Source organism: Microchirus variegatus (genome assembly GCF_963457635.1).
Source record: "Microchirus variegatus genome assembly, chromosome: 2".
Lineage (NCBI taxonomy): Eukaryota > Metazoa > Chordata > Actinopteri > Pleuronectiformes > Soleidae > Microchirus > Microchirus variegatus.
In genome coordinates, this window is record NC_139803.1 from 1176107 (window position 1) to 1191317 (window position 15211).

General features: G+C 39.4%; 1 protein-coding gene across 1 annotated transcript in view; it reads right to left on the reverse strand.

Annotated features, from left to right (window-relative positions):
• Positions 1–8378, reverse strand: part of col6a4a (collagen, type VI, alpha 4a) — a 60472-nt gene extending 52094 nt beyond the window's left edge. Inside the window, exons 1-2 of the mRNA XM_083909775.1 lie at positions 8262–8378; positions 1377–1444 (exon numbers count right to left, since the gene is read on the reverse strand). The gene's annotated coding sequence lies outside the window, so the exon portion shown is untranslated. The remainder of the gene's footprint in view (positions 1–1376; positions 1445–8261) is intronic.
• Between the last annotated feature and the right edge of the window lie 6833 nt (positions 8379–15211).

The following is a 15211-nucleotide window of genomic DNA, read 5'->3' on the forward strand; positions in this document are numbered from 1 at the left end:
ACCGACGTGACCACGTGACCATTAAGTCGACTCAGCTGCTCGTTTTTAGCAGTAAAGAGCAGCAGGAGGTGGAGAGAGACACCAAACTACTGTCATCGGTTTGTTTTACAGCCACACGGGGGGAGGAGGAGGAGGAGGAGGAGGAGGAGGACAAGGATGAAGAGGAGGAGGACGAGGATGAAGAGGAGGACGAGGAGGAGAAGGAGGACGATGAAGAGGAGGAGGAAGATGAAGAGGAGCAGTAGGAGGATGAGGAGAGAGAAACCAAACTACTGTCATTGGTTTGTTTTACAACCACACGGGGGGAGGAGGAGGATGAAGAGGAGGAGGACGAGGATGAAGAGGAGGAGGACAAGGATGAAGGGGAGGAGGAGGAGGAGAGAGAAACCAAACTACAACCACACGGGGGGAGGAGGAGAAGGAGGAGGAGGAGGATGAAGAGGAGGAAGACGAGGATGAAGAGGAGGAGGACAAGGATGAAGGGGAGGACGAGGAGGAGAAGGAGCAGGAGGAGGAGGAGGATGAAGAGGAGGAGGACAAGGATGAAGGGGAGGAGGAGGAGGAGAGAGAAACCAAACTACGGTCATCGGTTTGTTTTACAACCACATGGGGGGGAGGAGAAGGAGGAGGAGGAGGATGAAGAGGAGGAGGAGGAGGAGAGAGAAACCAAACTACTGTCATCGGTTTGTTTTACAACCACACGGGGGGGGGGAGAAGGAGGAGGAGGAGGATGAAGAGGAGGAGGACGAGGATGAAGAGGAGGAGGACAAGGATGAAGGGGAGGACGAGGAGGAGAGAGAAACCAAACTACGGTCATCGGTTTGTTTTACAACCACATGGGGGGGAGGAGAAGGAGGAGGAGGAGGATGAAGAGGAGGAGGAGGAGGAGAGAGAAACCAAACTACTGTCATCGGTTTGTTTTACAACCACACGGGGGGGGGGAGAAGGAGGAGGAGGAGGATGAAGAGGAGGAGGACGAGGATGAAGAGGAGGAGGACAAGGATGAAGGGGAGGACGAGGAGGAGAGAGAAACCAAACTACGGTCATCGGTTTGTTTTACAACCACACGGGGGGGAGGAGAAGGAGGAGGAGGAGGATGAAGAGGAGGAGGAGGAGGATGAAGAGGAGGAGGACAAGGATGAAGGGGAGGACGAGAAGGAGCAGGAGGAGGAGGAGGATGAAGAGGAGGAGGAAGAGGAGGATGAAGAGGATGAAGAGCAGGAGGTGGATGAAGAGCAGGAGGAGGATGTAGAGGAGGAGGAGGAGGAGGAGGAGGATGTAGAGGAAGAGGAGGAGGAGGATGTAGATGAGGAGGATGTAGAGTCGGAGGAGGATGTAGAGAAGGAGGAGGAGCAGGAGGAGGATGAATGTCTTACCTGGACCAGGCTCAGAGGTTCAGAGACTCCTCAGCAGGACGATGAGTGACTCAGCGACTCTGCTGCTCCTGCATCAGGAAACAAGGATGTTACTAATCACACAAACATCATCACTACTACTTATACTACTTGTACTATTACTACAACTAGTACTACTACAAGAGGTCATACGACTCTGCTGCTTCTGGACCAGAAAACATACAGGTTACTCATCACACAAACATCATCACTACGGTTACCACCATTACTAGTACTAATACTCCAACAAGACCCTAAGAGACAGTATCACTAGTACTAATTCTGCTACTATTACCATTACTACAACGAGTACTACTACAAGAGGTCTACTTCGCTGTACCCCTACTGACCTACTGTACTTTTGGAGTGCATGTTAAACGTACACTACCGTTCAAAAGTTTGGGCTCAACTATACAATTTTTGTTGTGTTTTCCATTAAAAGTCAGACTTTTATTAATCAAAAGAGTTGTAAAATGAATAGAAAATATAGTCAAGACATTGACAAGATTAGAAATAATGATTTTTTATTCCAAATAATCATCTTGTCCTTCAAACATTGCTGTTTTCAGCTGTGCTAACATCATTGTACAAGGGTTTTCTAATCATCCAATAGCATTCTAACGCCGTTAGCAAACAATCTACAAAACAAGGACATTCTATAAAATGCATTAATTTTTTCCTCAAAATTAAAAAAAAAAATTCTAAAAATTAAAAAAAATCTGTTTCAAAATATTATTTTTCTCAAAATAAATTTGAACTTTTTTCAAAAAAAAATTCTCAATTTTTTTTTCTCAATTCTTTTGTTTTCTTTTTCAAATTTTTTTCCCACAAATTTGAATTTTTCTCAAAATGTACGTTTTTTTCTAAAAACAAAGTGCTTTTCCTTAAAAACAAGGACATTCTTTAAAAAAATTATCTAAATTTAAATTTTATTTTAAAAAAATTTTCACAAAATATTTTTTTTTCAATTTAAAAAAAAATGTTTTACTTTTTTCTCAATTTTTCCCCTTTTTCAATTTTTTTTCACCATTTTTTCCCCCCAAAATGTTAATTTTTTTCAAAATTTTGATTTCTTCTCAAAATGTTTCTTTCTTTCTCAAATGTTATATTCATTGAAAAAAAAGAGCTTTTGCTTCAAAGAGTAAGGACATTTCTGAGTGAGCCCAAACTTTTGAACGGTCGTGTCGATAATCTTAGCGTGATTAGCTCTTGGTCTGTTTATGTGCGAGCAGACAGAGTTTAGACAGAGAGCAGACATGACGCAGCGATGCCAGAGAGTTCAGAGCCGATAGAGCAGTTATCAGCGTCTGTCGCTCTGTGTGTGTGTGTGTGTGGTCTGCTGTTTACACCACTTCACTAAACACACTCCACATTTGCTTCTTCTTTGGTGGAAACCGTGGTTCTGCACCTGCTTCACTGCTCTCCGTTACAAACAGGAAATGTTATATTAACACACACACACACACACACACACACACACACTGAGGCCTCATAAACACAAGTAGAGTCAATTTATTAGTGGTGATTAAACGGTCTGATACACAGCCTGTGGTTCGTCTTTGACAAAGACCTAAAACCTTGTCAGTTTATCTGAGAGCTTAAGCCTCGTACGAGCGTCACGGGAATTTATTTGGATTTTTTACGGCTGTAGAAAGAAAAAAATGTTCAGTGAGTGAATTCTTCTGCTTCATTTTTTTTTCCCCCCAAGACAACTTTCACTGTCCATATCTGGAAGACAGTCGAGGGGGTTCAGGAATTACACTTCTGAGAAGCTGACGTCACAGAGTGTGGCTGTATGAGCTACCGACCGTTAGCGCCCCCTGTGTGGACACACATTTCAGCCCCATGACATTAGACACGCCTAATAAAAATCTATGCACTGTATCTCAAGTATGTGTTCAACATTTCACTCTCCCACACCAAAGTCCATAGAGAAAACCAGTGATTTTTAGCTCACGGGGACACAGGAGCTGCTGCTCTACTGCTGCCTCGTGTGGTCACTTTGTGTCACTGAAGTCAGTCTAAATAAAATATTTTAAAAGCTGAATTTTACTGAATAACTAATTGTAAGTTAGTGATGGAGGCAGCAGTGGATCAACAACTCCTGTGAACTCCTGTGTGCTGTGATGTTAAAATCACTGGTTTTCTCTATGGACGTTGGTGTGGGAGAGTGAGTGGTTTACAAACTTCAGTTTACACAAGGAAAAGTCTGTCTAACAGTGAAATAAAGACGTGAACGTGTTCTTAAGATGTCATAGACTTAAACTGACGTAGATTTTAGTGACCGAGTCTTTTGTTAATTTGCTTAAATCTGTTTTTCTTCACTCACTCTCCTCACACCAAAGCCCAAAGAGAAAACCAGTGATTTTAGCTCACAGGGACACAGGAGCTGCTGGTCCTCTGCTGCCTCGTGTGGTCACTTTGTGTCACTGAGTTAAGTCTAAATTAAATATTTTAAAAGCCAAATTCACTAAAATCAGTCATTGTAAGTAAGTGATGGAGGCAGCAGTGGATCAACAACTCCTGTGAACTCCTGTGTGCTGTGATGTTAAAATCACTGGTTTTCTCCTATGGACTTTGGTGTGGGAGAGTGACATTTTTTCCACTTTCCCTTTTAAGGTTTCCTCACATATTTGCAAACCATCTCGTTGACTGAAACGTGTGTGAGCAGAGGCGAACGCTCCAGGCTATGGTGAGTATCTGATGGGAGTGACCGGCTTCCTGAAAACCTCGACAGGACAGATCCTAATCTGATCATCTGATTGGTTCCCACCTCTGCGAGCTCTCGCTGCTAATGACCGTACATTTAGAAATGTAAACTCTGACCAAAAAAGGCCTCAGACCTCGTCTCTGCCTTCTGTCACACACACACAAACACACACACACACACACACTGCAGATGTATGATAAACACACAGAGGGAAAAAACGGTGTCTTTAAACAGTGAAATAACCTTCTCACTGTTTATCACAGTAACTGTGATTATTTATGGAAAACATCTGTGAAACACGTGAGCCTTTTCTGTTAATCAAAAGAAAAAGAAAAAAAAGCTCTTTATTCTGTTAAATAAAGTTGAAAAAGCTCCACAAAATAGTTTTTGTGACGTTATAAAAGTAAAAGATAAAATAAAAGACCAGATCTGACTGAGCTAACGTAGCCTTTACGTCAGAAGTTGGAACTGGGAGTGGTGTCAAGTGCTGAAAAAATGATTAATCGAATTAAATTAATAATTTAATAATTATTAATTCATAATAATAATTTTTAAAAGTATATCTAATACTGGTATTGTGTCAGTAACATAACTTCATTCCCAAACACCAACTCTGATTACTTAAACCAGCTCTGGCTAGTAGCTGAGTTAGCTTATAAAGCTAACGTGTTGCCAACACTGGTCCTGATCACCAGCTCTGCCTTGGTCCCCATAGCTAAATTAGCTTATAAAGCTAATGCGTTGCTAACACTGGTCCCGATCACCAGCTCTGCCTTGGCCACCATACCATAGCTAAATTATCTTATAAAGCTAATCTGTTGCTAACACTTATGGCAAAACACGCAATGCATTCTGGGTGGCCCTCAACTTAATTTTTCTGAGAATCGGGACAGCACATTTTTGAGATTGAGGGTTAATCAAGGAATTGGAATTCACCCTTGGTCACCATAGCTAAATGAGCTTATGAAGCTAATGTGTTGCTAACATTGGTCCTGATCACCAGCTCCGACTTGGCCACCATAGCTAAATGAGCTTATGAAGCTAACGCGTTGCTAACATTGGTCCTTATCACCAGCTCCGACTTGGCCACCATAGTTAAATCAGCTTATCAAGCTAATGTGTTGCTAGCACTGATCCTGATCACCAGCTCTGCCTTGACCACCATAGCTAAATTAGCTTAAAAGGCTAATGCGTTGCTAACTTTGGTCCAGATCACCAGCTCCGACTTGGCTACCATAGCTAAATTAGCTTTTAAAGCTAATGTGCTGCTAAGATTAAGTTAACTTGTAAAACTAACTTTAAGTAACTTTAAGTAACTAACTTCTAGCTCTGTCTTAGCTAACTTTGCGTGTTTCACTAATGTGAGCTAATCAAAAAGTCAGTTAGCACCAATTCGATAAACTAGATTGTAAAACTAGTAATGCATCAATAATCTGAAAAAAAATTGGTCCTGATTACCAACTCTGACTTAGCTACCTTAGCTAATTTAGCTTGGAAGAGTTGTAGAGTGTTGCTCATAAATAAAAACTGGTGCTTTAGCTACGTTTAGCTATGACTGCTTTTGAACACTTTGAGAAAGACTGATGCACATTTTTTCACCGTTTTCTCTCATTTTACGGACAAATTATTGAATCTAGAAAATAACTCTTACGATATGTTACTGGTGAATGCAAAGTGAGCTGCAGACGTGGAGGAGACGCTGCGGTGCCGTTACCGTGGTATACCGAATATGACATTGACGTGCAGGGAGTGGGAAATCATGACAGCAATTTAAAAAGACAAACGGGCACAAACATTTCCAAGTGATAAGTAAAGAACGTCTTTCATTGGAGTTCCCATAGCAACAATCGCTTTAATCAACAGAAATGTGAAACATTTTGCAAAGCTCGCCGCCTGCTCGACGTCGACCAGCAGGATTTACTGCTTTGCTGAATGAATGTGAGCACACCGCGCTGCACCTGAACGCCTCACTGAGACTCCACTGAGTGCAGCGCTGTGGGGAAATGGGCTCAAGTGAAGATGAAGTCAGTGCCGAGCGCAGCACAGGCATCGTTTTAGCCTCCTATAGGAGTATTATGTAAGCATCTCTGGTGTGTTTACGGTGTTAGCACAGAGGGCTGGATAGGAAACAGATGAGCTGCAGATTAAGGGGTGGTGGGGTTTTACAGCAAGACCGCAATAGATTTATACACTCACATGAAGCAGAGCTGCATGGTGTATGGAAGTCCAATCATGACATAAGTTGAGTGCAAGTAAAAAAAAATATATATATATATATATATATATATATTTATAATATATATATATATATATATATATATTTATAAAATATAAACATATATTTATGCATTCGTTTAATTAATTAATTCATTAATTAATTAATTAAATTATATATATATATAAAATTAATTAATTATATATATATATAATTAATTCATTAATTAAATATATATATATATATATGTATATATATATATATACATATATATATATATATATAATTAATTAATTAATTAATTAATTAATTAATTATATATATATATTTAATTATTTGTTTACTTGCACGCAATTTTTGTCCTGATTGGACTTCCATACATATATACATACATACATACATACATACATATATATAAGTGTAAAAAACACTGAAGTGTGAACACAGATTTTTTTTAAAGTTAGCTGCCCGCCTTAGCTCACCTGCACAAAAAGCCGGTGCTAAAGTCACCGCGTTAGCTACAATCACTTGTGTGTGTGGATGTAGCTTTTTTTTTTTTTCCTTTGGCCGTTCAGTGATGTTTGATCGGGGAAAATAATCGGTAATATATATATATATATATATAAATCGGCCCCGCCCTCCCTTTCCGCTATGTATTTCTGATAAAAAACAGCGTTTGATGCGACGACACCAAAGCTTAACGCAACTAAACTTAAAAATTACGACATTGTTAGCAACTGAGCTAACGCTAGAGTGTTTAGTTTTCTTTTTTCATATAATAACTTACAGTCAAAACAAGGCGGCTAAATGATAAAAGACAAAAGCCTTTGACTCAGAATCAGCTCCTGTGCTTTGTTCAACATGCACTAGTTTTGTCCTGAACGGACTTCCATACAATCTGACTGCAATTTCTCTGCTGCCAGAGTTCTCATGTAACTCACGGAGGAAAACACCAGAGTCGACGCCGCGCTGTTCAAAGGACATTAAAGAAGAAGAAGAAGAAGGAGAACATGTGGTGGAAAGTGGAAACAGCCTGTGTTTTATATTGAGGCTCCACACACACACACATTATAACTCATCCTGCAGCAGGGTTTGCTGCTTTCATCTGACGTTTCAATAGATATCTTTACAAATTTACGTTCAAAACATAATTGAAACCGTGAGGACATTTTTTTTTCATTTTCTTTTTGTCGTTTCACAATGAAAATAACAAATAAAAAGTGTGGTGATGGGTGTTTTAGCTGTAGCAAACGGGGCGTTGCCTAAACACAGCGATAAAAGCCCTCAGTGATGATAAATCGGTCTGCAGTTGAACATTAGCGGCTTTTAAAAATGTAACTTTAAATCCCGCCACTCATTATTTCGCCTCGTTTTGTCCAAATTCGTATTTTAATTCACTTGAAATCACATAATACCGAAAGAAAATTCATCATTTATACAAGTGATTCCCAAACACTGGGTCGGGACCCACAGGTGGGACACGGGAGGCTATTTTTTGGTCCCCAAATACAAATTTGATGCACGTTTTAATTAAGATATGGGTTTTAAATAACATGCATAACATGCAGTTTTAATCATTTCCCAAATATGCAATACTGTCAATGATCTTTTACAGTTTTTATCTTATTTACTGTATACTGTGCCTGGTGTCTTTTGTCCCCTTTTGCCCTGATTTGCACATTATTGTAATTTGCAATGACAATTAAAGATATTCTATTCTACATTTTGTGGAAATAATGTGTCCGTCTATCAGCTTCGGCTGTAAATGTGTCGTTGCATTCTGAATTTAAGTCGCAAAAAGTTGGTATTTAAGGCTAAAACGGGTGAAATGCATCGTGCATGAAGTGTAAAGCGGATTAAATCAGTGTCTGAAGTGAACAACAAACTCAAATCTGCACAAACTTCATGCATATTTTATATTAAAGAATAAAGAGTCACTCACAGGTCTGTTGCTGCTGCTGCTGCTGCTGCTGAGCGTCCAAAGCCTCTGCACACACAGAGCACATGAGTCTCACGGACATGTAGGGAGGTGCAGGGCTTGCTGCAGCAGGAAACACCCCCCACCCACCCCCCCAGATAACTAGCCACCAGCCGTCCACCAGGCAGGATCTGAATCAGAGACAGCAGAGGAACCACGGTTAAGTCTCAGTCTCAAGTGTTTCATGAGTCACACAAAGTTGTGTCTGACATCTGTTTAAGGTATGAATTTAATAAATATAATATTGAAAATAACCCCACTTCACTCTTTCCTTCCAAGTGTGTTGTCAGACCTACTGTATGTAGCCTCTGATTAGCATCAAAACCTGCAAAAACATTAGCGCTCCAAAATGGTCAAATCGCCAAAATGGACACCAATTTTCAAAATGGTGGACTTCCTGTTGAGTTGAGGCCGTGGTCCCAATTGACTTTTTTGTTCGTCTTGGGCTGGGACGCGTTCCCACCGAGTTTCGTGAAATTCGGTGCAACTTCATTTTGGCTTGCTCCATCCATGTTTTTTTCACCTTAGGGGGCGCTACAAAGCCCCGGTCCGAGCACTATGACAATATCGCATTTTTTTGCCAGACCCGACCTCTGCGCCAAGTTTCATGAGTTTTAATTAGTGCTGGGCACGTCAACGCCGTCAACGTTAACACGCGTTAGCGCGCAACCGGAAAAATATGCGCGTGACGTCATGTTTACGTGACTCTCGATTGTTAAAGCGGACGCTAACATACACCTTCCACTTCAGGAAGCCACGGAGGCTAAAATTAAGCAATACCATGCGATTGCTCGATTAATCGAGATTAATGGATTATGAAAATAATCGCTAGCTGCACGGCGCTAAAGGAGCTAACAGAGCTAACTGGTTAACGGAGCCATGGCACGCGTCTTTTTCAGGTCAGTCGTCATGGAAACGCGTCGCACGTTAGCACCTTCCTTTAAGAAACAGACCACTCCAGTTCGACTGTAGACACGCTAAAGGTGCTAGCGCAGCTAACGTATCGTTTACGGTCAGTCGTCATGGAAACATCATGTGTCCTGCGTTAACAGCGGTTAACAAGAAAACACTTTTTAGCAAATAAGATATATATCAAATATATTTGTTCGCTCCCTGGTTTGTTCTTTACACCGTGGTTGTTTGTTTGTGGGCGGGCCTTAGGAAGCTGCCTGCTGATTGGCTGTAGCTTCCTAAGGCCCGCCCACAAACCAAAAAACAAGGCACAAATAAGTGTATTTTCAAAAATTCAAAAACAATATTTTTGAATGATAAAATCAATATTTTTCTTGCTAGTTTCCAGTACATGTTGAGTTACGACACTGGAAATTGTTCGGAAACAATTCAAATGTCTTCTTTTGTCCACAAAGACAAAATGATTGAGTTTTAATGGTTTCTTTGTTATACGGAGCAAAGAAAACCAGAAATATTCAACATTTAAGAACCACTGTATTATTAAAATAGCTGGCAGTTACGTTAGCAATCGATTAATTATCGATTAGCTGCTCTCAGAGGCTTCAGATCTTCAACAACTGCGATTAAAACGTAACCATATTTGTGTTTGTGTTGTAATGGCTGTGAAATTCTATTAAATCTGAGGAGTTTTGTATGATCCTGTTTAAACTGCCTCTAAAGATGAAGCAGATGTTTGAGGCCAGTGTGTGTGTGTGTGTGTGTGTGTGTGTCTGTGTGTGTGTGTGTGTGTGTGTGTGTGTGTGTGTTCTTACATTTATTACCTCTTTAGGAAATTTTCTGTCATAAACACTGACTTTGTCAGGACCAGTCGTCCACATGGAGACCAGAACATGGTCCACATGGAGACCAGAACCTGGTCCTCGTGGAGACCAGAACATGGTCCTCCTGGAGACCAGAACACGGTCTTCCTGGAGACCAGAACACGGTCCTCCTGGAGACCAGAACCTGGTCCTCGTGGAGACCAGAACATGGTCCTCGTGGAGAACAGAACCTGGTCCTCGTGGTGACCAGAACATGGTCCACATGGTGACCAGAACATGGTCCACATGGAGACCAGAACATGGTCCTCAAGGAGACCAGAACATGGTCCTCGTGGAGAACAGAACATGGTCCTCGTGGAGACCAGAATATGGTCCTCGTGGAGACCAGAATATGGTCCTCATGGAGACCAGAATATGGTCCTCGTGGAGACCAGAACCTGGTCCTCATGGAGACCAGAACCTAATTTCTGAGCACCTGGCTCAGTTTAGGACTAATATTTGAAGCGTGGTTATGGCTGAGGTGAGTGATAAGGCTGCGTTTGTGTCTGTTTAAATGTAAACACACGTCCTGAGAAGACGAGCGAACATAAATGACGACATGTTATGGTGAAGACGTGTTGTATGGTTAGGATGAGGTCAGGGTTAGACCACAAGTCTTTATGGTTAGGGTTAGAATGTAAGTCAATGTAATGTCCTCTGAAGTTATGGAAACCAGCCTGTGTTTGTGTGTGTGTGTGTGTGTGGTCTATATATTTGTTTAGTTTTGGACGTGTATCTGGAGGAGGAAAGATCATGTGATTGATTTCTGTTGATGTGAACGTACTGTATTGTTCTGTGATTTGGCCACAGACCAGGAAACAATGTGTTACTGTGTGTGTGTGAGATAAAATATAATCTACTGTACTATTACATGATTTAAAAAATCAAACTTTTCATTTCCCAGATAAAACCGGTTTTATTTTCATTCATTATTATTTATGTGTGTTACAAACAAATCATACCAACTATAAATATGATCAAATTCTGCTAAGAATTAGGCCTAAAATTTAAAATCTAAAAATCTACTTATAGTTCCAAAATCTACTTAGAATCCCAAAATCTACTTAAAATTCCAAAATCTACTTAAAGTTCCAAAAATCTACTTATAATTCCAAATTCTACTTAAAGTTCCAAAAATCTACTTAAAGTTCCAAATTCCACTTAAAGTTCCAAAATCTACTTAAAGTTCCGAAAATCTACTTAAAATTACAAATTCTACTTACGATGTTAATCTCCAACATTTAGCAAAGCAAATGTCTCAAATGTCCAACACAAATAATTAGGCCTGAAATTAACGAATATATATATTAATCAATATGTATATTAAATATAACACATGTGATTTAAAACCATGAAAAGTCATCACAGATGCTTCCTCGTGATATGATATTCGTCTCCTGCCATGATATAGAATATAAAGTAGAAACACAACAACGTGTTTTGTTGTTGAAGTTTGGCTTGGATACGACATAAGAACAGAACATGAGAACGTAATATAACGTTTTATTTAAAATCCCCCAGTCGGTCTTAAATGGTTGGGTCAGGAAGTTGTTCCACATGTTTATGTTTTCCAACGACAAACCAGTAAAATCACAGAGTTCAGATTCTTATGAAGTCGCCCCAAAGCCAGTGAAGTCGCCCCCTAGGGGACACTCCAGAGAATACAGACTCTTGTGTGTGTATGAACGCTTTATGGATGCTGGACGTCTCCCAGCTGGTCCTGACTGAGCCTCGGCTATAAAAGCCAAAAAAACGTAGGGAGTGAAGCTCGCGAGAGCCTTGATTCGGTAATAAAGACATCAGCGCTAGCAGAGGCTAACGGCTACGTCACCTCAGACTCAGTCAACGTACGCCGTTAGAGCAGATGTACGGTGAACGCCGGGCTCTCCCTGAACGCCCAGAGGCCCAGAGCCAACTGTGTGTGTGTGTGTTCTTGTACTTGCGGCATACTGAGGACCAGCGAGGGGTTTTTAACCAACAAAGTGAGGTCATTTTTACGAAGTGAGGACATTTTGGCTGGTCCTCACTTTGTTTTCATTGAAATCACTTCCTTAGGTTGTAAACATGCTATAATCTGAGAGAGGTCCTCAATTTGGTACAAAAACCCGTTTTCCAGCCCAAGTATTTATCAATACCAATATCACAAACCCGAATATTTATCAATACCAATATCACACACCCAAGTATTTATCAATACCAATATCATAAATCCAAGTATTTATCAATACCAATATCACACACCCAAGTATTTATCAATACCAATATCATAAATCCAAGTAATTATTAATACCAATATCACACACTCAAGTATTTATCAATACCAATATCATAAATCCAATATCACGCACCCAATATCACGCACCCAAGTATTTATCAATACCAATATCACACACCCAAGTATTTATCAATACCAATATCATAAACCCAAGTATTTATCAATACCAGTATCACACACCCAAGTATTTATCGATACCAATATCACACACCCAAATATTTATCAATACCAATATCATAAACCCAAGTATTTATCAATACCAATATCAAAAACCCAAATATTAATCAATACCAATATCATAAACCTGAGTATTTATTGATACCAATATCATAAACCTAAGTATTTATCAATACCAATATCATAAACCTAAGTATTTATTGATACCAATATCATAAACCAAAGTATTTATCAATACCAATATAATAAACCTAAGTATTTATCAATACCAATATCATAAACCTAAGTATTTATTGATACCAATATCATAAACCTTAGTATTTATCAATACCAATATCACGCACCCAAGTATTTATCGATACCAATATCACACACCTAAATATTTATCAATACCAATATCAAAAACCCAAATATTTATCAATACCAATATCATAAATCCAAGTGTTTATCAATACCCATATTTTTTCCAGCCCTGGTTTTTCACACACACTTTTTGCTCTGGGGCTCCACCTGCAGACATGTTATGGTACTGCACCCAGTAGTTCTTTATAGATGTCATTCAGGAAGTAGATATTTGTAATTGTGTTGAAGTGGAAATGCTGGTCCTCACTTTGTCAGCACTTTTACGCGGTCTTTAGTATGCAGCAAGTACAAGAACGTGTGTGTGTGTGTGTACACGTGTGTGTGTTTGTGTGTGTGTGTGTGTGTGTGTGTGTGTGTGTGTGTGTGTGCAATATATACAGCAGGACACACTCAGAGGTTTAACATGCCAAGTGGAGATCATACCCTGCAACAGCTGTGGGCTCCACGGTCTGGTTCTCATCACAGAGATCTCACATCTTCAGACTGAAGTGAAGCTTCACTGAAACAGAGGTGGACGCACATGTTAAAAAAGGCAACAAAATGGAGAGGAAAAACCTGTAGAATTAGATATAATCCCATAATCCCAAAAAGAAGCATGTGTTGCATCATACCGATATCACAAACCCAAATATCTACCAATACTAATATCACAAACTCGAGTATCTACCTATGCCATTATCAAAACCTGAGTATCTGCTGATACCAATATCATTAACACAAGTATTTATCAATACCAATATCACAAACCCAAGTATTTATCAATTCCAGTATCACAAACCCAATGCCGATAACATATACTCGAGTATCTAACGATTTCACGAACATCTACCAACACAAATATTTATCAATACCAATATCATTAACCCAAGTATTTATCAATACCAATATCATAAACCCAAGTATTTATCAATACCAATATCAAAAACCCAAGTATTTATCAATACCAATATCATACACCCAAGTATGTATCACTACTGATATCACACACCCAAGTATGTATCAATACCGATATCACACACCCAAGTATGTATCAATACCGATATCACACACCCAAGTATGTATCAATACCGATATCACACACCCAAGTATGTATCAATACCGATATCACACACCCAAGTATGTATCAATACCGATATCACACACCCAAGTATGTATCAATACCGATATCACACACCCAAGTATGTATCAATACCGATATCATACATCCAAGTATGTATCAATACCGATATTCACACACCGAAGTATGTATTAATACCGATATCACACACAAGTATTTATCGATACCAATATCATAAACCCAAGTATTTCACACACCCAAGTATAAATGTATCCATATTGATATCATAAACCCAAGTATTTATCAATACCAATATCATAAAACCAAGCATTTATCAATACAAATATCATAAACCAAAGTATTCATAGTATTATGGTATTGTTCTGATCACTGTCAACATATAGATGCACTAAAGATTATTTCATGTTGGATGAATCTGTGGACTATTTTCTTGATTTACTGACTTCAGAAAATGTTAAAAATGTTTATTGGTGTTTCCAAAACCAGGAAATGAAGATGTTGTCGGACGTCTTGTTTTCGTCCACAAACCAAAAATGTGTTTGTCTTCTTCTTTGTTTTATGGAGCAAAGAAACGATTATCAAACAGTTTAAAGCATTAAAAGTGAAGTCATTATCATCGTTTAAACTTTAAACTCAAACCACACAATAATGATCAGTTTGAACAGTTGAATCAGCTTTAAAGCAGAGTTTGGTGATCGGTTTCAGCTCAAACTGGGAGAACTCTTCTATCACACTGGAATAAGCAGACAGCCAGGTGACCTCTGACCTCTGTGGAAGCTGTTAGCATGAGCAGCGTCTCTGCTGTGGAATCATAAAAATGTGTTTTCTCTGCCAGCGTCCAAGCTGAGCTGGCACCGTCATCTGGACTCCATCATCTGACATGGACTCTTTCAGAGGATTCTGGAACCTTTCACAACATCAGCGCCACCTTTTGGCGCTTTTCCGTTATAATGTTCGAGCTCAGCTCTGGTTTCCCATTTGGTACCTGCTCTGACGATGTCTGATGAGGTCAAAACCTACTTATAGTTCCAAAATCTACTTGTAGTTCCAAAATTCTACTTATAATTCCAAAGTCTACTTGTAGTTCCAAAATCATAATTCCAAAATTCTACTTAAAGTTCCAAAATATCTACTTATAATTCCAAAAATCTACTTAAAGTTCCAAAATCTCTTTAAAGTTCCAAAATTCTACTTATAATTCCAAAATCTACTTAAAGTTCCAAAAATCTACATGTTCCAAAATCTACTT